The sequence below is a fragment of the Bombus impatiens genome, unplaced genomic scaffold (genome assembly GCF_000188095.3).
Source record: "Bombus impatiens unplaced genomic scaffold, BIMP_2.2 scf_0406, whole genome shotgun sequence".
Lineage (NCBI taxonomy): Eukaryota > Metazoa > Arthropoda > Insecta > Hymenoptera > Apidae > Bombus > Bombus impatiens.
The window spans coordinates 1,021,946-1,043,954 of NT_176825.1; the positions used below are offsets into that span (position 1 = coordinate 1,021,946).

The 22,009-nt window shown below is 40.9% G+C and overlaps 1 protein-coding gene across 1 annotated transcript in view; it reads right to left on the reverse strand.

Annotated features, from left to right (window-relative positions):
* LOC100748410 (probable JmjC domain-containing histone demethylation protein 2C) overlaps positions 1–22,009 on the reverse strand; it is a 242,142-nt gene that overhangs the window by 210,335 nt on the left and 9,798 nt on the right.

The following is a 22,009-nucleotide window of genomic DNA, read 5'->3' on the forward strand; positions in this document are numbered from 1 at the left end:
GGCCACCTACCCGCTCCGCTCGCTGGCTGGTCGGCCGATCGAACCGAGGCGGACGCCTCGCAGGTGCTACAAAGGGTTGCTTTTTTATACCACCTTGCTGCCATTCGGTTACCTCTGATTTCACCAACCCGCTAAAATTATCCACCGGTCGAGAAATTCTTATCGATTCGACACGCTGAATGCTGATATTTTCACCTGAGACTTGCTTGCCACGATGTTTACATAATAAATTTCACTGGTTACCTCTGACTCCAGAAACGTGTTAATCAATCGTCGAAGGTATTACTATCGATTACAGGAAATTTCTTTCAGAATTAGCTGCGATAATACAGGTGTATAGAATTCTTTGATCGGAGATCCGATGGCGGAAATGTAGAATCGCCATAACGCGCTGTAATATCGATGGTGGAACAATTGCAACTCTTTCACTTTCCAATATATACATCGATCAGATCGAACGTTACTCTTCGAATAAAATAAAAATTCGCTTTGGGAGAATACGACCTCTACCACGTGATTCAGCGTAAACGTTAAACGCTGCAGGTGCATCGGCATGTAACTAGGTGTGTTTTTTTTCGCATCGTCTGCAGTCCTGCAAAGAGAAAGGAAGACGGGCGGCGAAACTTCTCTTTGCTCGAGGGAAACGTTTCGAAAGAGAGGAAGAACTGTTGCTGGCGCGTATCTTGGTCAGTCGTAAACGTACATCCGATTTCGATACTAGTTACGCAGCTCTTTCCTATTACCTCTTCCCTTTCTCCAGTCCAATTCTCTTTTACGAAATAATAGGCGAAATCGCTTTTAGAAATTATATTAACCCGAATAAGATGCGAGTGGAGGGAAAGGAATAAATGCTGAACGTGGTGGAAACCGATCAACAGCGTCCAATGTAGAAAGACGGATAAGACGTAGAAATTATACATTTGGAAATTGCGAATTGTAGTAAACTATATACGCAATATATTCGATACAGAAGTTGATTCGGTGATTTAACGATAAATTAATTCGTTAATTATTTTACATCGAATTAATTACTAATTTATATCAGAGATATCTTTCAGCCCGATAAAAATCAATTATGAATATTGGGAAAGCCATCGAATTGATTTCTACGCTTAATAAATTCAGAAGGAGAGAGATGCGAGTGATGGACGAAGCGGAAGAAGAAGAAGAAGCAGAAGAAGAAGAGAGTATCGAGGAGGAGGCAAATGGAGTTGGACTTCTAGGAAATTGGAGTGCGTGCGAGAGAATCGTCGAGACTCGGGAAGAAAGAAGAGCAGAGATTAAGGAGAAAGGAGGAGGAAGTTAAGTTGGAAGAGCAAATGGAGGGAGATGAGAAGGAAGGAAGATAAAAGGGGTAAGGAGGGGGAAGTGTGGGTGTTATAGAGAAGGAACAGAGGGGAAAGGGAATGCCCCCTTTTATGCTGCGTACGTATGATGTGTCTATGTGTGAGAATACCACCACCGGAAGTTGGAGGCCACCGCCTGACCTTGCAGCGGTCGGTCGGTTTCAACTCTGGCTAGCAGCCCCGTTCAACACTCGATTATATACCGGGTGTCTCATGAATTTGGATAAGCATGGATCATCGAGTACCAGAATACAGATGAAACCACGTTTCTTCTGTATTAGGCTTTAAATAATTTTGCTGCAACGTATCTTTGCAGAAGCATAACGACGAATTTTCATGAAATTCGACTCACTGAAATTTTCCGTTTTTTTTTTGTTTTTCAATCAATGAAACATTTGACATTCTAACACTGTAAATACCACAGTAGTCAAATTAACTGGTTTAAAATTCCTACTTCGTGTTATATTTTTTTTCGCAATGATGTAATGATAACTTTCGCAACGATAACTAAAAGAATAGTATGATGAATTTTATTTTGTTTTCTATGTATTCAAACTCAAAATAATTTTGTATCAAGGCTATTCAAGATGAGTAAAAGGGTCCTGTAATCTGTTTATCGGACCCCAATTAATCAGTTTCCTCGTTCTGTACAACTTGTCACACGTTTTTCAAATTTTTATCGCGTATCATTCGATATGACGATATCAGTTACCAGGAAGATTCCGGATCGATCGCTGGATCGCTAGATGCTAACGCTAGAAATATCACGGCAGTCAAAACGACTGGTTCTACAATTTTGTAAATGTGTCAACCCTCGTTTAGTGAGCATGGTCCCAGATGGCTTAATAATACCAAAAATGTTCTACGTAACATTTTTTTTTTTTTATTCATTTATTTACATTTTAGAATTTGTCCAGTAGGACATTTGGTAAAATATTATAGCTTAGTGGTATAATAATATAACATGTGGATGGCTACCCCCAGTGGGATACCATCTTCGAATTTGATTGATTTATTTCTTTAGTATGGTGAGTGTTTACTACGTAACATGGAATTGCTTCTGTAAGAAAGTAGTAAATCAATAAATATACAAATTATTTTATTATTACGTACTTTTTAAAGATCACTCACTTTCACTGGTTTTGGTAGAAATAGTTTCGTGTTAATTATCGATAGTTCTAATGTTAATAGATAAATAGTACAAAGCACAATACTAATATGCTCGAACATAATTTATTCCTATTTCTTTAATATTTATCTTATATATTATTATATTTAACTTTAACAATAATTCTGTATGTATAAACATATAATAATAATTCAATAATAATAAAAATTATTATATTTAATAATAATCTCTTTGAATTTGTATTTAACTGTGCCAAATATCGTCGCTATTATTTTAACTTTTCTCAATCGCGTTTATATCGTTCGAAAACATACTACTACGTGATAGAATCGCGCGAATATTAAATATCAAGGTTGTTAGAAAGTTTGCTAAGCACAACGTCGCTTATGTTTAAATACTCGACGATAGTTCGATTATAAACGTTCAAGCGTATTTTCTATATTTTAAGGAACTGAGATTCTTGGTTGCAACGTACGTAGAATACAGGGAAATACGCGTGGAAAGTGACACGTAGAAAGGAGAACATTTTTCTGCTCTTCTCGATACAGCCAATATCGTTCCTCCGATCGAACAACGAAACGAGGACAAAACATTGCCAGCCTCGCAAGATCGGATATGGACCCCTTTAACAGACTGAAACTCTAATATGGGCCATTGAAGCCGATAGCACGATATTTCTTGGTCGTTCGAGGATGATCGATTTCAAACATCTTTCACGCCGATCCAAGTCACAGTGAATTTCGTAATCGAAAGTCGAATCATCCGTGTCGCGTATCCAACAGGTTTCGAGGCGATCGAGACTCGAGGACGTTTCCACCGTTATTTTGTCTGCGTGCCAATAGAGAAAAAAGTAATAAAAAATACAAATTACACCGAAGACAGTCTGTACGTGTTAGTAGTTAGATATTTTCCTTGTATTAATCAAGTTTCTCTAGAAGAATCTGTAATAAGAAACAATAGCAAAGAAATGAAACTACTCGTTCGTAAGCGAAGCAGAAGATTCGATCGATGACTTGATTCGATGAAACGCGGCTTTCCACGATCGACGATCGATGAAACGAACGTTTTAACGTTCGCCTTTCGGCCACGCGTTTATAGATACAGCTGTTCATACGAAAAGGAAAAGTCGAAGAAATGTCTGATTGTTAAAGTAAATATTTTTCTTAACTTTCTTGGCTAAATTCCAAAGCTGAGTGGAAATCTTCATGATTCTCCATTATCTATTTTAACGCGTTCTTCGAATTACCAGGCTCGCGCCGATCGAACGCGTTAAATCACCCACGACGCTACTTAATTGCTATATCTTCGTTGCATCTGGTCCTACAATCTTATCGCGATTTTCATTATGCGCTACGTATTACCTGACACGTCACCAGTCTAGCCAAGTTTCTCTATATTCAACGTGTGCAACGATTCGCTTTAATCCGTGTCTGAAACCAGAAAATCATCGCTGAAAATAACATTGCTGGAAAAGAACGAATTTCACGAAAGAAGGCCTGAAAACAGTCGTTAACGATTGCAAGTGGAAGTGGCGTTACGAGATCCTGCGCTCTATCAATATCTTTTTTCACAGTGTGCTCCTAGTCGATGAAGGCAGGCTTCGTATACCTAATGACGTATCTTCGATAAATTACCTTCGTATGGGGTTCTCCGTGACAGAGGTCGTCACGGTGGTGCGGCACGAGTGAATGGGCGATCTAGTATTTGCGAGGGATGGAGAAACCGGGTTTAAAGGGGATGTAACGGTATTCCTAACCCTGCATCGAAAACACGGATCGCTCTACCGAATCGTCTATCGCTCTTATTTATCTGCTGCTATTTTCTCACAGTGCAATCGGTTCCTTTCTGTTGCTCCCTCTTAACCCTTTGCACTGCCAATGTTATTTCAATCTCGTTACCAGCAGCTCCCAAGCAGCTTTTAAGCGTTTTATTTGAAATTTACTTTAATTAAAAAATAAGACAATTTAATTAAATAAAGGAAGAAAGAAATTCACTGATATACCAGTTTTATTCGCGTTATCGTTGTATTTTGTCATTTTTAAGCGTATGATATATCTTGAAACAGTTCCCAGGATACAATCCTAGTTTTCTTTCGCACGTTTCACAAAAAAAAGCTGCGGCTGAAAGAACGTCGAGTGGAACTCGACAAAGGAGCTCCTGAGATAAAAACTGACGACGTTCAGTCACATTCGACATAGGAGTGCAAAGAGTTAAAAGATCGCAACTAACGCGTTAAACGACTTTCGATATTCTAGATAAACGAATGTCTGAGGATTAATTTTAAGGTTTAAATTTTATCGAGAACAAACGTACGTAGCGCGTAATGAAAATCGTGATAAGGATAACGTAGTTCGTATAACGCGAAGGTAAACCTGTATTAGTACCGTTAGTGCAGAGTATACGTAATTAGGATTCTATTAACGGATTTCTTTGATTATTTCTTACTTCTAAATAGCTTTATACTTTACGAACGCTGCGAGCTATCGAATCTTCCTGCAAACATAACAGCAGCCATATTTTCTTTATGATAAATCAATCAAATTCGAAGATGGTATCTCACTGGGGGTTGCCATCCACATGCTATATTACTATATCACTAAGCTATAATATTTTACCAAATGTCCTACTGGACAAATTGTAAAATGTAAATAAATAAATAAATAATAAAAAAAAAAATTTTCTTTATACGTTGCAAACATTCGCAAGTTTGTTCTTACACGAATAAAACTCTTTTATCGAATGGAAATAGCAAGCAGAAATCTGTTTCACCCTTTAAATTTTCCAAATTTTGTACGCATTTTATAGCGCATTCTGTGTTCATTAACACTAGAACTACCACACCAGTCAAATTGACTGGCTTAAAATTCCTACTTAGTGTTATATTTTTTTTCGCAATGATGTAATGATAACTTTCGCAATGATAACTAAAAGAATAATATGATGAATTTTATTTTGTTTTCTATGTATTCAAACTCAAAATAATTTTGTATCAAGTCTACTCAAAATGAGTAAAAGGGTCCTGTAATCGGTTTATCGAACCCCAATTAATCAGTTTCCTCGCTCTGTACAACTTGTCGCGTTTTTCAAATTTTTATCGCGTATCATTCGATATGACGATATCAGTTACCAGGAAAATTCCGGATCGATCGCTGGATCGCTAGATGCTAACGCTAGAAATATCACGGCAGTCAAAACGACTGGTTCTAGAATTTTATAAATGTGTCAATTCTCGTTTAGGGATCGTGGTTCCGGACGGATTAATAATATCAAAAATGTACTATAAAACATGGAATTGCTTCTGTAAGAAAGTAATAAATCAATAAATATAAAAATATTCCATAATTACGTATTTTTTAAGGACCAGTCATTTTCATTGGTTTTGGTAGAAATAGCTTCGCGTTAACTGTCGGTAGTTCTAATGTTAATCTTGAAACATCTCGTATCATCCGCGGTCTATTTATTAGGTTGTCCGAAAAGTTTCTTTCGTTCTGTAAGTAATGATACACGCACGATGTTGTTTCTTTTATATTAGTTTATCGAATTATGCGCGAATATAATAATAGAAATAGAACGAAATGGGTCGTACCTAATTTAATAAAATAATATAAAACAGAAATTGTTGCTCATCTATTATCGCCTGATGAAACGAAAGAAACTTTTCGGACAACCTAATATTAATTGAAAGTTGGCTGTTCGTCATAACGCCAATCATTGCCAAGAAACGTTGCCGCTAATGACCGAATTGCCCTTTAATACAAAAAAGAGTTTCGAAGAATGGAGCGAAAAAGTATCGCGACAAGGATACGAGCTGGAAAGGCCGAGCAAATGGGCAAAAACGAAACACAATTTTTCGTTAGTAGTGGCGACATCGTGGCTCCGACTAGTCTCTCGCATCGAAGCGGAGAACGTAGCACGGTGCTGTGACGAGGGGTTTGATGGAAACGAATGCAGTCGCCTTTGGTCAGAGCACACCCCTTTCCTGCACATCCGTGGTTACCCAGCACCCTTCAATCCCCTTCCACGAACCCGTTTCTCGTTCAGACCACCTCCACGACAAGCTTTATCGGGCAACGCCCAGATAGGGCTCGAAATATCGAATCTCCACCCCCGCCGTGCCATCTATCACTGAAAGCCCTACACTCGTCCACAACTATTTTTAGATTTTCATATTTCTATCTTTTCCTAGCATCCTTGCCGAATTACCATCCCTTCCGTTCGAGCTGATTTAGCTAATTAATAGGACGGTTTTTAAAACGCAGTTTTACTTCGAAACATTCGAACGACATTACTCGAATGGGATTCGCATTTTCTGCAGTCGCACCACAAGGATCCGCGAGCAGAACGAGACGGCGGTGTAAAGAATGTTACAAACGCATTAGAAAGATTAGAAAAGAACTAAAAAGAACATATTGTGATCGACTGTCTAACGTGTTTTGAAAAATTGCACGAAAAAAGCAGATAATTATGTTAAGTCTATAATATTGAATTGTTATGTTTTTACTATTGTATGTCTGCTTATAATGTCGAGATAAAATAATATAAACCTATTTTGTACTATCTATTTTGTGAAATACATGCGTAAGCCATCGCGATGTACGCCGTCCAACGGGACAGATACGTGTGAACCACCGATGGCCCACGCCGGCGTCTACGTGTTAATTAATGTGAGACAGGTTTTTAAAAGTAGCGTTCTGGGATCCACGGTTCCTCGGGGTTCGAGCGAACGTTTCGACATCAGCTGATGCATCGTCGAGAAACGAAGCATCGCGAAGTACAGTGATGTTCTTTGATTCGTCGGTTCAATGAAGATGCAAGAGAGGGATAATCGGAGCCACAGTGTGTCAATTGATCCACAAGCTTATTCCTTGTATTATCTTCGCTTCCGCGCGACTATTACATCCTTTTAGAGCTATATATCTCTTGTACTTAACGTACGTTCGCGAATCTATGTTCGTAAGCGAACACCTTAAAAAAAAAAAGAAAATTTTGATGGAACATGGCGAGTCTATTATTAATCTTCGATATTTTACAATCTATTTTTAGTATATTACGTGTTATGTTACGAAACAGAATTGGTTTTTTTCCTTACTAAAAAATTAAATGCAACGAGCCGTAAGAAAAAAGAAAAAACGATTAAAGAATCGTAAAGCAGACGTCTGGACGCGGTGTCCCGTTTATCGTACGGTGAGTTGGTCATACTTTTCTGAGAACGGTCCTTTCTCAGAAATAGCCTTGACTTTTCGGCCACGACCGAAAAAACGTGGGCAGTACGCTGGCTGAATAGCAATAGCCAAAACGAGTCACTCTCCGTCTGAGATCGGCGCTCATGACATGACTAATGGCTTGTTTACAACGTCACGACCCTGTTCCTTTTTTTCTTCCCGCCATGCAAGTGAGCCAGCTCCATTAGCCGAGACTTCGCCGCAAACCAACCAACCTATCGTTCCAATTGCGTTGTTTTGCAATTATCGTAAATTCCACGTATGACCATCGCCATCCCGATAATAATCGAAATATAATATAAATAATATAATAATAGTTTCAATTAAAATTTCATGACGATCTTTCGCTATATCCGACCAAAGAAATATTACAATGTTTGCGACAAAGCGAAGTAATTATTAAGAGAAAACCGAGTATATTTCTCTAGAGCGAATAAAAGAATAAAATATGGAGGAAGGATATCCGAGGGCGGAACGAGAATAGTCGACAAAGTACTGAAGAGAAGGCGAAGGCATGGCTGGGACGAAGAGGGTGGCACACGTGCACTGTCCAGCTCTATTTTTATGTGTAACTCTCTAGAGATGGCCCTCCGCGAGCTACGTGGGAGTCCGTGCACTTTTTCCACGTTGAACGCACTCGCCAAAAAATATCACAGTGGCGCAAAAAGGATAGGAAGCAACCTCTTCTGTTCTCGCTTCAAAGAATTCCGTCTGTTATAAAAACTACGTAGCAGGAATTCGTTGCAGTTTTTCTTCGAGAGAAATCGAGTTTCTATTCATTGATTCGCGTATCGTGGAAATGGACGGCGATCGTTCGAGGAAATGCAACAACTCGTTTACCATTTTCGACTCTCACTGTACAAGAGGAAGGCGAAGAAGTTGTAATTGAATTTTGTGTCTGGAACATCTGCGCCAATCCGATCTGTGTAAAGTTCAATTATGCCTATGTAAGTGAGTTTCGTAAGAGACAGTCACGTTCCCACGTGACGCTTTCCTTCGCGGACACTCGGTAAAAAATGTCTCTTCATCGAATTAACAGCGCTCGAATTGACTTTGTCACGCGAGTCACAACTTCGAATTCCACTAACTGGCCATGTTAGGCTAATTCCCGACGAACATTCGTGTATAACAAATTGTCGCCAACACTGCGTGGACGTACGATACGTACTGATATCACGATCGGTATCGCGATACTGATTCTCTGTATCCTCGTTTCCTCCGTCTCTATCCAGTGGCTTTCTTCGTACAAGAACGACACTCACGAAGCAAAGTACAGTGAAGAATCACGCGCAACGAATTGATATCGCTCGGACCAACCGATTCTCTTCTGTGTCTTATTTCTCTCTTTTATCTTAATTAAGACACAGCTAGTCTATGAAAGGCGATGTCTATGAAATCTGGAATTTTTAGCAACCAACGAGTCAGAGATAAGGAACGTACGATCAACGTCTAGCTACTCTATCAAGTAGATACTGTATCGAGCGAGTGTGTTCCTTGTGCGTTACTCCTGAAGGTGTACTTTGTACGTGGATGGAGGTAGTTTTATTGGACCGAGACGAGGGAAGAGAGGAACTAAAATTTCAAAGTACGAACAAGATGAAAGCGAAGGAAAAACAATGGTTAGGAAGATGAGAAAGGCTGTTGGCGCGATTCTATTTCTCCAAGTCATCGAAAGGATAAATCTTTTGGTGTCCTTTCAATTTCAAAAATAGTTTCCACTCGGCTGGTAGTTGAAAGAGTAGAGGAGGATAGAAACGATGGACGAAGAAGAGCAGAGGGGTAGAACCTATTTTCCGGTTCGTGGTGGCTTCTGTGTAACAAAGTCGACGGTAAAAGGGGCTTCATCCCTTCGTGTCTGATCGGCGCCTTTGATGGTCACCATGGCAACTTGCCTCCTCGGCTGCTCCTTCCTTCGTCTGCTCTTTGCTTGCTCTTTTCCTTCCTTGCCAAAGTCCCACCTCCTAGTAGATCTATCTACTTGTATACGCACGTACGTTCGTGTTATCTGACCGATCGAATTTTTCGATAAATATAGATGTTCATAGGAATGTAATTTTCGTGTAAATTTGGAAACCGATAGGATAGTCCTATCGCGTCACTCTTCTTTATTAGTCGCTGTATTTGCAATTATTTCATACACGTTCAACTACGTTCTCAGTGTCCAGTTATGTTAGTTTTGACGTATATCGCGGAACGTTCGAAACGGGATAGGTTGGCGATTCGACGAGCTGCTCGAAGAGAACTCGACCAGGCAATGTAAGTTCGTCTGGGAATAGGCAATGGATTCGAAATCGAAGAACAGGGTGGTTATCGCGGTGCCTGGTGCACGAGTCGTTCGAATTGGTTCCGCAAATTGCGTTCCGTGCCGAGCTAATGAATTTGCCCGAACTCGATCGCCGTCTGGATTGCTATATCGATTTGTATCGCGGAGTAATTGAAGATACCGCGAATCTAACGACGATAATGAAACCCATTCATGGTTCTATCTTTTCCGATAAATAATAGTTACTCTGAAAAATAGCAGAGCTTGCGTACCACAAACTTCTTTACCATCGACATAAGAAACACATCCGTGACCTGTTTGCCGCGGCTTATTTTCCATCACGATCATTATTTTTCGCATTAGTCAGACCATATTGGCAGACGCTGTCAAAACAAAATGCTAATTCCTCCAGACACGCTTCAATTTTTCTTATTTCTTGCTGAATCATCGAAGCTGAGTCAAAGTACAGCCGATATGTACGACCTTTGGTAATTACTTTTACTCCGCATTTACCGTATATTCTTATTCAAATATGTATAATTTTATGTGCTAGACTAGGTTCGATGCGTAGTAGTGATACTTGTATGTGAATATCAACGTGTGGAAGTATGTGTGCGCGGCGTCTGGAAAACAAATGGATGTAAACTGTTCGGTAGGTTAGCAGTCGGGTATGGAAGAAAATGCTGAGACGCGTGCAAGTGTATATCGATGAATATCTTTGAAATCGTTTATCAAATAAATATATAATTATTCTAATATGAATTCTAAGTGTAAATTTAGCGTTCCTATACCATTATTTCGGTTATTAAGATCCAAAATTCTCAACAATTATTTTCAGACGCAGCTTAAACTCCACTATTATATACAGGGTGGTTGGTAACTGGTGGTACAAGCGGAAAGGGGGTGAATAAAATTTTTTTTTTAATTTTTCCATCGAGACAACGATCTACGGTGAGATCCGTTATAACGAGACGTACCGAGCGAAAATTCAAAGTCGATTTTCTCGAAAACAAAGCCTCGAACGAAAAATTTGTATTCTATATTTTCGACTTCTTTTTTCGCGTAGAATCGTACCATCAGTTACCAACCATCCTGTATATAACCATTTTATCGTTGTTTCAAAGACGTTAGTTTTTTTTTTTTTAAGAATCGAGCAACGAAACACAGAAGGTTAGAAAAAGCAAAGTTAACCAGTTGGTCTGTTGAAAAATTCCACCGAAACAACGAACGATCCTATCGATGCTATTATTAATTAAAAATAACACGTATCTTCTTCAATTATTCGCGCAACGTGCATCGACTTCTCTAGTCGACCGAATAATTACGAGCGGTAGTGTACGTGCGTGTACGTGTATTGTCGGTTAGAGTCGGAAAAATGGTTGGCCCAGTTTCACAGTACAATTGGCCCGTGTACCGCGTGGAAAGCAAGAGTCGTTGGAGGCAACGGGGTATCGGGTCAAGCGGATAAAGAGAAGCATAGAGTCGCGTGGAACGTGGATAAAAAAAACATGCAAGTCCGGCGGAGCGAGGGAAGCACGTGCGTGATCGTTGACCGGGGAACGGTGAAAGCGAGTCGCAGTCAGCTGAGCGGGAATTAAACGAAAGAACTTCGGCCGGTCTCTCCCGAGGGGGGCGGCGAGGAAACTTTTCTACTGTGTGTTACGACTAGCCTAGTTGCCCGTGGAAGAAAGTGAAGCCGGACAAAGAGCCAGCACGACACAAAGCCACGCGCGAAAGAGAAGGGAAACACACGGGAAGGGTGAGCCGATCGAACACAATCGAAGATCGCCTCGTCCATATCCCTCCTCCGTCGTTTTTTTCTCCAATGACCCGATAATCCATCGATTTTTCTTCGATCGGAAAATTGATATGATAGGTGGATGAGAAAACATCGAGGAAAAGTTTGACCGAGCGACTGTAGTAGAGTACGAGGGAGTAATTCGTTTCAGGAAATCATGGACGACATGTCCACGTCCACGGATCAGAGATCAACTGCTAATTAACTTTCTGCACTCGAGAAACAGTTCGCCGTTTCTTTTTACTAGACCGGATTTCAGTGGATGAATTCTTATTTGCCACGATCAACGAACAGCGTACATCAAATGCATTAATGTCCATGTACAATTACGTTTTCTAATGTTTCGGGCATAGTAGTAGCTTCTGACGCAACTGCTACGATTATTACTGGAAACGGTAATAACAGAAAGAAACTGACAATCGACGAACGAGCTGGTACATGAATTTCATATTAACAAACTCAAGACTAAATTCAAAGGGTTAATACGATTAATACCGTGGAGAATCTCGTCAAGAGACTTCTAAAGGCAGGTTCTGGAATTTTTAATCCGCCACGCTGATCCCTAACACACTCGTCTCAGAAACGTTGTTTCCTTTGACGCGCACATGTCAAGTGTCTGGCTAGAAAAATGGGTCGCGTTCATCTCCCTCGTGACCCGGTGTTTGCTCGGTCGTACCAAACGAAACCAACGAAACTGCATTTAAAGATGATCCAATAGCTGCGAGCTTCGGTAGGCAGAGATTTCAACTGGGTAGCGAGAGGAATTTATTGATCTCGGCGCAGCCCTTTGGCCTATATACGAAACCGTATCCCTCTCGTTTTGCTCTTCATTCTCTTTCTCCTGGACTTTTTGTCCATATACACACATCTTTCCTCGGCCTTCTTTCTCTGTCGTCATTCTTGCATGCATCACGAACCCCCGTTCTGCGACGTTCTCGCGAGCTATTATCTCGTCGCGAAGCTTTTTATGCTTCCATAACGATCTCCTCTCTGCCCTTCTTTCGAGCTTTCTTTCCTGGCCCGCTTTCTGCCTCCCACGCCCAACCCTTTTGTTCGCGTCTTATTCACCTGAAGACGACGACGACGATGACAACGACGACGACCAAGTTGAAACCACCTCGCGAGTAGCCCCTTCATAATTTGCTCTAATATTTATGGTCAGTGTTTGCAGTCGTTTCGCGACAACTTCTTCGACGAGCTTTTCTTCCGCAATTCTTTCCTTTTTTTTGTCTTTTTTTTTTCAAGTGATCGATGAAAAGAACGTGCAAAGGAGAAGAAAGGAATTAGAGTATAACGAATGAAGCAACGTTCTGCTCGGCTGATTCGACGATTCTAATGGAGAGATCCATGTCGGTGCATCGTTAGTAGAGAAATATGTACGGTATGGGAAATATGTATGATCCAGAATGGCTTGGAACGCGAAAAGAACCACCTGTCACGCGAAACGTGCCTCACGATCATTCAGCCTGACGTTTTCATCGGCGTCTTCGAACGATCGAACAAACGACTGTAGCTACATTATAAAATATCACGACTACGTTTCTCATATACTTGCCGAATTAATCTTGCGTAAGGTTCATTTTCAATGAACGAATAACAAAACGAACGAATATTATTGCAAGCGTATCACCGACAATAAAGTTGCTCTACTTATCGATTCTATAATCTTTGGAAACCCGTCAACTTTTTTATTTTCCATTCGTCTCTATAACTAGGTCCATTAAATACTTTCATTGATCTTGTATTCTCCGAAGTATTCGAACGTTAAAGAAACGCGAACCAGCAACGACATTGGCAGGGGAATCGATCGAGCGTGCAGCCGACTCTCTGAATTGCAAATGATGGCGAAAACTCGCAGCTAATAACTATCGCAAAGAAGCCTGTCGATCGGCTCTCGATTTCGCAAGCTACGGGAAATAAGACATCCGTCCGTGTTGAGTCGAATATCTTGATAGGCGGTTTTTCGTGTCGCGGTGCACGCATTCCTCGCACGTACGAGGCCCCCTTCTCCAGCGAGCCGTTCGAAAGCCACGAAAAAAGCGCAGAAAAGGCACGGAAGAAACTGAAGTGCACACTTTTAACGCGCGGCCACTACAGACATTCCGTTTTTGTTAGCGTAGAAGCGTGCCTCTCTCGCAGCCCGAGCACAGACACGCGCCTCTATCTGCGTGTTTCCATCGCGATTGGTCCGAATGGCCTCTTCTACAAGCCAGTGCACGGACTTTTCAAAGGATACTGGCTCTGTTTGTGATTCGGGGCGCTCCGCGCGCCTTCCATCGGACCGTTTCGTATATCGGGATCGCGTGAAAAGCAAGTGAACTTTGCCAGTGCATGTTCACTCGCTCTCACGATAACCCAGAATATTCAGAAAAATGGGAACTGCTTGTTAGAAACCGCAAATCGAAGGAACAAGTTGGCAAGTTTCGATAACAGTTCGATACGCGATATGAGAATTCAAATATTTATATTTCTTCGAGTTTATGCGATTTATTCTTTTACTATTAGAAATATGAAAATTTATAGAACTATTCTTTCTTTAACTTTGTCGTATTCTCTGGATTATTTTTCACACGATCGTGATTCAGACTACTTGCGAAAGAAGAGTTTCGAGGAAAAGACGAAAGAATCCAACTAAGATAATTAATCATTTACTTATCTATTCACGACCGTGTTCTTTCATTTTACGCTTTGCCGTACTATCTTCCTCTTGCTAGAGTTTAGTAGCTTTCTGCTCTTTATTTTCCATACGTTTTATTCGTTATTATAAAATTCCCGTTATCTGAAGCTTAAAATACGAGGCTTGTTAAAAGTATTTCCTATGTTTATTCGCGTTAAAGGAAAAAGCCTTCGCCGGAGCAAAAAGACTATGTGGGCCGCCACTAAATACGGGCAACGGATTTCGCTGGCAAATTGCGTTTTACGCGAAAAGTTAGCGGGCTTCTTCTCAAATTATTATCTCTTTCAAAACCGGTATTTATTACGCGCAGTTCTCGGCCGCGGGTGGTAGACTTTTATTTACGCAAGGAAATTTAATCATAGCTACGAAGAGTAGCGTTATTAATTTTCAAATAGTTTACCATTATCATCGATAGTACTCTTACTGAAATATCCGTTAATAAAATTTACTTTGCCAAGCAAATCGCTACTTTCGTTTTGTTCGCAGAAACACGAACGCGCGCAAGTATCCTACGGTCTCGTCGTTAGTTACCAAGTGAACTGTACAAAACGTCGCATAATCTTCCTATTCTAACGTTAAATTTAGAAAACCGCATCGATTACCTCCAAGTGCATAATTACCACTATACACGTAACTAAATAACGCTATCGTAATAAACCTCCTTGAGAGAAGCACGCGTTTAATTAGTATCAGTCATCGACGTGTACCGATAAGCGAGAAGATAACGATTTACAATTACGGAAAGCGTGTTCGAATTTTTGTGATTGTCACGGAGGCCGGTGCGAGTATCGAAATTCGAGGGTCGTCGGCACGGCCCGTATAAGTACGTACACGTCAGGGTCATTGACCCCGATACAGTGGCGCGCACACGCGCGCAGCATGGCCACGTTGTGACATAATGCAAGGCGGCGCACACGTGCACTGCCACCATACAGATAAAAGGCGGACGCAGGCTCGCACGTACGTGGTGGTGCACGCATGCACATTGTCGTTCCGGAAACCTCGAACCAGCTTGTCGTGCCCTTACGTGCCCCACCAGGACACGCTTTCCACCCTCGCGAGAATATAAAAAGGAAAAAGAAAATAACTACGCCTTTACGACCTTTTCACTTTTTCCCATTTATCTGACACCTTGTGCGTTACGAGTTCGTTGCTTCCTTAAAGTCTATACACGTACACTCTGGGCGCTAGCGCGTAGAATTTAGAAGAAAGAATGTGGCTATCGACCGGTTTCATCTTGAATAATGCGTAGAAAATACGACCCGGCTAAGGCATATGGCGTGGAATGTAATTATTATATTTCAGATATCTGTAGAAACGAATTGGCAAAAGTAGGAGAAGATTAGGATCAGAGGCTTTGATCACAGGCAAAAGGATTCTTAGTATGGAGTCGTTTGAGTTGCGTCTGGAAAGTTTAATTTACGATCTCGCCGATGTTCGCTAACGAATGTTGTACGCTTATCGCGATCAAATTTGTCAAATTAATTCAAAAGCGGCTATCGTTGAAAGTCTAATTCGAAACACTGCATGGTATGCGAACCACAGCTTAATCTTTTACCTTGGGAAAATAATAGCAAGTTTAAAGGTAGCCAGCGAAAGATTTAATAGGAGTCGTTAATCGGCGCCTGGCTGCATCTAGAGAATCGCGGATGCTTTTCTGACAGCAGCGTAACAGCGTCGTTCCCATTCTTTCGTAGAAAAAGATTCTGCCAGTCATTAGAGCGAGCCGCGCTTCTAAACGAAGAAGTGGCTGGACGATTTCGACCTTTCATCCTGCGAGATCGGCAGAACGACAGCCAACGAAAAAGACAACAGACGTTTAAGCGGCTGGCGATATATATTCGCGCGACAATAAAATTACAGGCCGTGCAGAAGCACGTGACTTGGAATGCACCAAGAACTGCATTCTTTGACCGTATATTTCTCTTCTGCGCTTCTTTGCCCCCTCTTTCTTCCGCTTCGTCGGTGGTCAGCGAGCGTGCCTGGCCCCATGGCGCAAGCCAATAAATACCGAGCGTCGGCGTGACGTTTTTATTTTTTAATGTTATCCAGACAAGGTCGACTAACTGTACATCCTCGATATCTTCAGGTGCTTCACCGTAAGTTAACCGCCGTTCCCTGCACCAACATCAACCTACGCTACTGTTCGTATGCATTTCCACGTGCACGGTTCGTTGCAAATACATAAAATATAAAAAGGTAGGGTTATTAGAGTCATCTAAGCTTTAATCTTGAACTTTGCACAGATTAATCAAACTTATATACACAGTGGCTACAGAACACCGTCCTTGCACATCGTTTTATTTATTATACGTTAATTAATTAAAAGACTACAGCTAAGAATATTCGGTTTACGGGGAAAACATAGGTTCGCAGAACAAATTGATAGAGTTTAAAGGAGGATTCGTAACGAATTTTAGGCATCCCGTTACGTCACGGATCTCCGTGTTAAAATCGGAAGCCAATAGAGATCAGCTGAAGCGCGAGGTCAAAAAGGTCGTCGAGATAAATTAAGCAATTGACGATAAGCTATCGTTATCGTTATCGTGGCAGCTCGGTGTGGGATTTTGCACGCGTTCAGATAAAGAAGACAGACGAAATCGAACCCTTCTTTCGAAGAAACAATCCGAGAAATCTCGAGACACGCTCTGAATGGTTCGAGAGGGGTACACAACCTACTGATAACGCGTAACATGTAACATCGGCTGTTCTAAAATCAACAAACCGGTAGATAAAGAAAGTGTGTCATTTAAGTGGACTCGTGGTTCTTCATCTCGTTCTAGATGACCTATCGTCGAATAAGCACTTCAATTTGTATTTGCTTCGTAATTTATATATCAGCCATTTAAAAGCCATAGCGATCAATTCGACAAATTGAAAGTGAGGATATCGCAAACCCTGCTTTTTTGACTTTGCCTTACGATTTATCTTTATTTGTGTCATCTTCATGCGATCGATCGTCTTATGGAAGTTAGCCCTTCGTTTCTTCAGTATTCGATATCAATCGTTTACTTACGTAATGAAATTACGAAATTGATAAAAAATGGATGAGTTTGTCTTCTGAGGGATTCCTATAGGAAACGAAGAGAAATTATAGCATTTATAAATCGGTTGGAAAATTTGTTAAGATCCTTAAAGTTACGCAGATCCGCGTGGCTCGTTGGCAAGAATAACAGGGTATAATTAGAAGAACAATAAATCTATAATGGAGCTCGCGAGTGTAGCGCATGCACAAAGCTATGGACGTGATGCAGTTATACTAGCATCCCTCTGCTTCGTTCTTACACACGTGTTACACTCTTCGGCGAGCAAATATGGAACTGAAATCGTGAACGATAGGAAAGGTCTTGAGCCGCGGCCAAATGTCACGACGAGATCGATCAAACGTTATCCACGGACAGCGGATTTCCAGTACGCGAAAGACGCAGGCACCAGATGTACGTCATGTGTTTATTAACGTTGTAACTATAAAACTCGTCGTTTTTAATTTTGGATTCTTCGTTTCTGCTATTGCTAAAAATATGCCAGTACTCTTAACAAAATTCACGTTGATGTTGCCCGAAGAGTAAGCATTGGTCTTTCACAAAATATTCAATCGCTGCAACAAGGATATCGAAACGTTTGCCTGTCCGATACACTATCAGTCTTTCGTCTTTAAGACAAACCTACCTCAAGACGCGAAAACATTACACGTGTGAAAATATACGAAGACGATGGATTCCTGGCTAACTCGAAGCGGAGCACCGAGCAAACATAGTTTTCTTCTCTCCGTCCCTCTCGCTTGTTTTGTCAAGTACGCGACTAAATGCATACAGAATAATCCTCTTACACGCGTTACAACGACTACGGAATTTTTTGCAATTAAGAAAATCCAATTGAATCCACTGATCGTGTACTAGAGAGACGTAGAATCGAACAAATATTTTTCACCTAACTAACGTCGATTCACCTAAGATTCCACGGGATAGATTTGACCCCGATATCGCGATATTCCAGGTTTATCGAAGGTTCGAGGAAGAAAAGAGCAGAGACAGGGAAGAAAAGTAACCGAGGAGGAGAAACCGAAGCAAGGAAAGGTCCGTGTGTTTGGCTGTTTGTAGAATCTGGGTGAGTGACCTGGGTCCCTGGCGGTTAGTCGCCTGGTCTGCCAGGAACCTGTTCTCCCGACTGTTTCTTCTCTTTTCTTTCCCCGGTTCTCTTTCTCCTTCTACCTCTTTGCATCTAGGCAGCAAGCCATCTTCCTCCGTTTTCTACAGCCTCTGGCCAAGGCATACACACGCTTGAAAACCGTGCAAGCGGAACACTGGCAAGCTTTTCGCGGCATTGTCCGCGATCGCGGTTGAAACACGGTTGAAACACTCAGAGGACTAGAACTCATATTCGCGAGCAACTTCGGACTTGTGCATCGGCCAGGAGAAAAGACGGGCCCGTTAGAGGGACACGATCATCTGGGTCGTGATGATCCGGGTGAAAGTGCTCAGCTAACGGGAACAGCTTCTTGCCTGCTAGACGATAACCATAGAACGCAACCGGCTTCTTTCGGTAACTGCAGCTGAACCCCTGTACCAATGACGATCCTAAAAATGTAAATAATTCCTAGTCGTAAATTCCGTCGCTCGAAATTTTCAACGTTCTACGACGGTGCTTAGTGAAGCGTAACTCTGCTCGCGGTTCACTAATAAATGAAATTTACGCAGTCTTTAGCTACTATTCACGACAAACTTCTGAAACTATCTGTCGTGTGTATGGGCGTTTCACTCTATTAACATTTCCTTTTCTTCTCCCATTTCTTTTTTCGATTCACCGTCTCTCGTCGTCCGTCAGAGCACACGTGCTTTTGTCTGCTAGCGCTACTCGATAAACCATTCAACAGCGTAACCAGTTATCAACAAAGAATGGAAAGCCAAAGCGATCGATGGATGAGGAACAACGCCGGTTCCTATACGAATATACGAAACACTCACGCAATATCGGTGTTCTGTACAGGTGTAAGACTCGTCTGGAGTCGTGAGGTCGGCACACGAACCACGAACGCAGCCTGCATCGTGCATATGTATACTCCGCGTTCGGATTATGCAAGCAAGTCCGCTTTCTACGTGGGCTTAGAATCTGGGTCGGACACGAAGTCATTGTTTACAACGAGTCGGCGTTGAATAGGTGGGTTGATGCTATGTGACGGAGTGTACCGTGTCTACCCAGACTTGCAACTGCAATAGCTCGCGATACCTTCCAATCCCTTCGACCACTACCTTCTTTTCTCTGTTTGTTTCTTTGATTAATCAGTACTAACGACGAGGTGCCCATCAACGCGCATTGTGCACGATAGATCGCGATGATTGTGATTTCGTTAACTAAAAGATTGGAATCTCAGCTGAGATTTCTTCCACCTACTACATATTATTATTACGAATACCATACATCGAGTATTTTATATATTTTTCCACATTATGTATATTTTCCCATCTTCAAATTTCCCAGAAATCCAATCTTATTTATCAATATCCAATATCATTGGAATTGTCGGGTAGAGATTATTTGGATAGAGATCATGCACGGTTGTATGGCTGATAACTGGAAGTTATTCTATGCCGAATGGAAAGAACGAAACAAATAATAAAATAATATTATTCGTTGAATTACAAGCTGTAGAATTTGAAAATTCTTAGAAGCTGTTTTGGTATAATTTATATATTAAAACATTATCCAGGCGTACTGTATATCAGAGAAGACGAAGGATAAACTGATCGTACGATCGGATTCGATGTTCATTAATTAAAAGTTTGACTTTTGTTATAAACAAAATAATGATGTTAAGGTTCCAAACAATTGAAACGTCTGTATTGTTCTCTGGGCTTTATTCTTTCGCTGGAAAAATCGTGAACGATGATTAAAAGCGAAATGAGAATTAGGTTAGTTCTTGTTGAAAAAGTTCGTCGTACGAAATATTCGTTTGTCGTAACATAAGCGGAAATTATATCAAAAGTTATTGTTTCGGTTTTTCGAAAATAATAATGTACATATAAACACGATGAAATAATAACGTTATAAATACAGAGGAATGGCTTTGAAAATGAATATTTCGCCTTTATGATAAAATTGCATTTTACGCAGTAGTGACGTATTAAGAAAATCTATGAATGTTAGGGTCGGTATTAACATCAAAATGCACGGTATTATATCTACGATAAAATTAACTACGTGTTGATACATTCTTGTCTGCGGTTATTAAGCTAGTATCTTCGTACAGTGGCTGCCAAAATTTGATGCCAAAATGTAATTTTATTACATCATTCAGAAATCTGTCACACGAGTATTACACGTACTGCATTGTATGAAATTGCACGAAACTACCATAAGAATTATCTGAAATATTTTTATAACAAGAATTTTACTAATGCATAATTTCTAACCTGAAGTAAAATTACGTTCTAGCCTGGAACCATTGGCAGCCGATTGAGGTTAGGTTGGAGTTAGGTTGAGGTTAGGTTGGGGAACACAAGAAATAACGAAACGTAGGAGAAATTTATTTATGAACATCCAGATCCTCCAAACCGAATTCTTATTCAGAGTAAGGGATAAATGATCATTTTCGCGGTTTGAACACCTAAGGAATAAATTATTTAAATATACGATCTTTCAAATAAGCACCATAGGCAAAATCCAATGGTCCATATATCCCACTCTCGTAGAACGTCTCGCGATTGTTAAAAAGTTCATTAAAACGCGGGCAAAGTGTGACGTATCACGCGGAATTGTCCGGCATGTCTTTGTCTCGCGAGAATAAAGTACCCTCGAAACTGCAGGAACCGAACAGGATTGTTTCGCGGACGAAAACGAGCAAAATGTAACAGGGCCATTGTCTGCGCGCGTTACAGTTCACCCAGCGAAAGAGTCTCGCTATTTTTCATTCTGGAATTTTAGCAGCACCATGAACGGGAAATCCGACGAACTGTCCCTGCGGTCAAAATCTGACTTGCATGTTTTTTCGCCAATTTTACTATGCCCTTCTCTTTTATTTGCAAAAAAAAAAATCAAACTTTCGTGATTCACGATTTAGATATAGACTGCTGTACAACAATATTCGCGTGACTATCATATCGTACAATATTATTACAACGCATCCTATAATACAGAATATCGCGACGAAATTCATTTTCAGAAGTTGCCACCACAAAATAAGAAAATCGTATTGTTGAAATATACGGAGTTATCGTTTTCTGTCGTTGAAAATAAATACCTAGATAATTGTAAATAACAAAATATCTGTCAAATTATCGGCTACCTTCACGCTCTCCCTAACACTGTTCAACACTTTCCAAGGAAACCTTCGTTGCAAGAAAGAGCGAAAGAAAGAATTTCATACCTCTGGATCCTAGCGTACGCTTTTTTCCGGAATCCCTACGAGCATGAGTCAGTGTAAGGAACCGCGACTGCGGTTTACGTGCGATAGAAAGTCGCGGCAGCGTGTCTGGCCGCGTGGGTGCCGGAGCTTGCATAACGCACAATATCAACGAGCAGACAAAGACCGAAATATTTCGATATTGGCGAACGAGTCGGAATCTGCCGGTGAAACC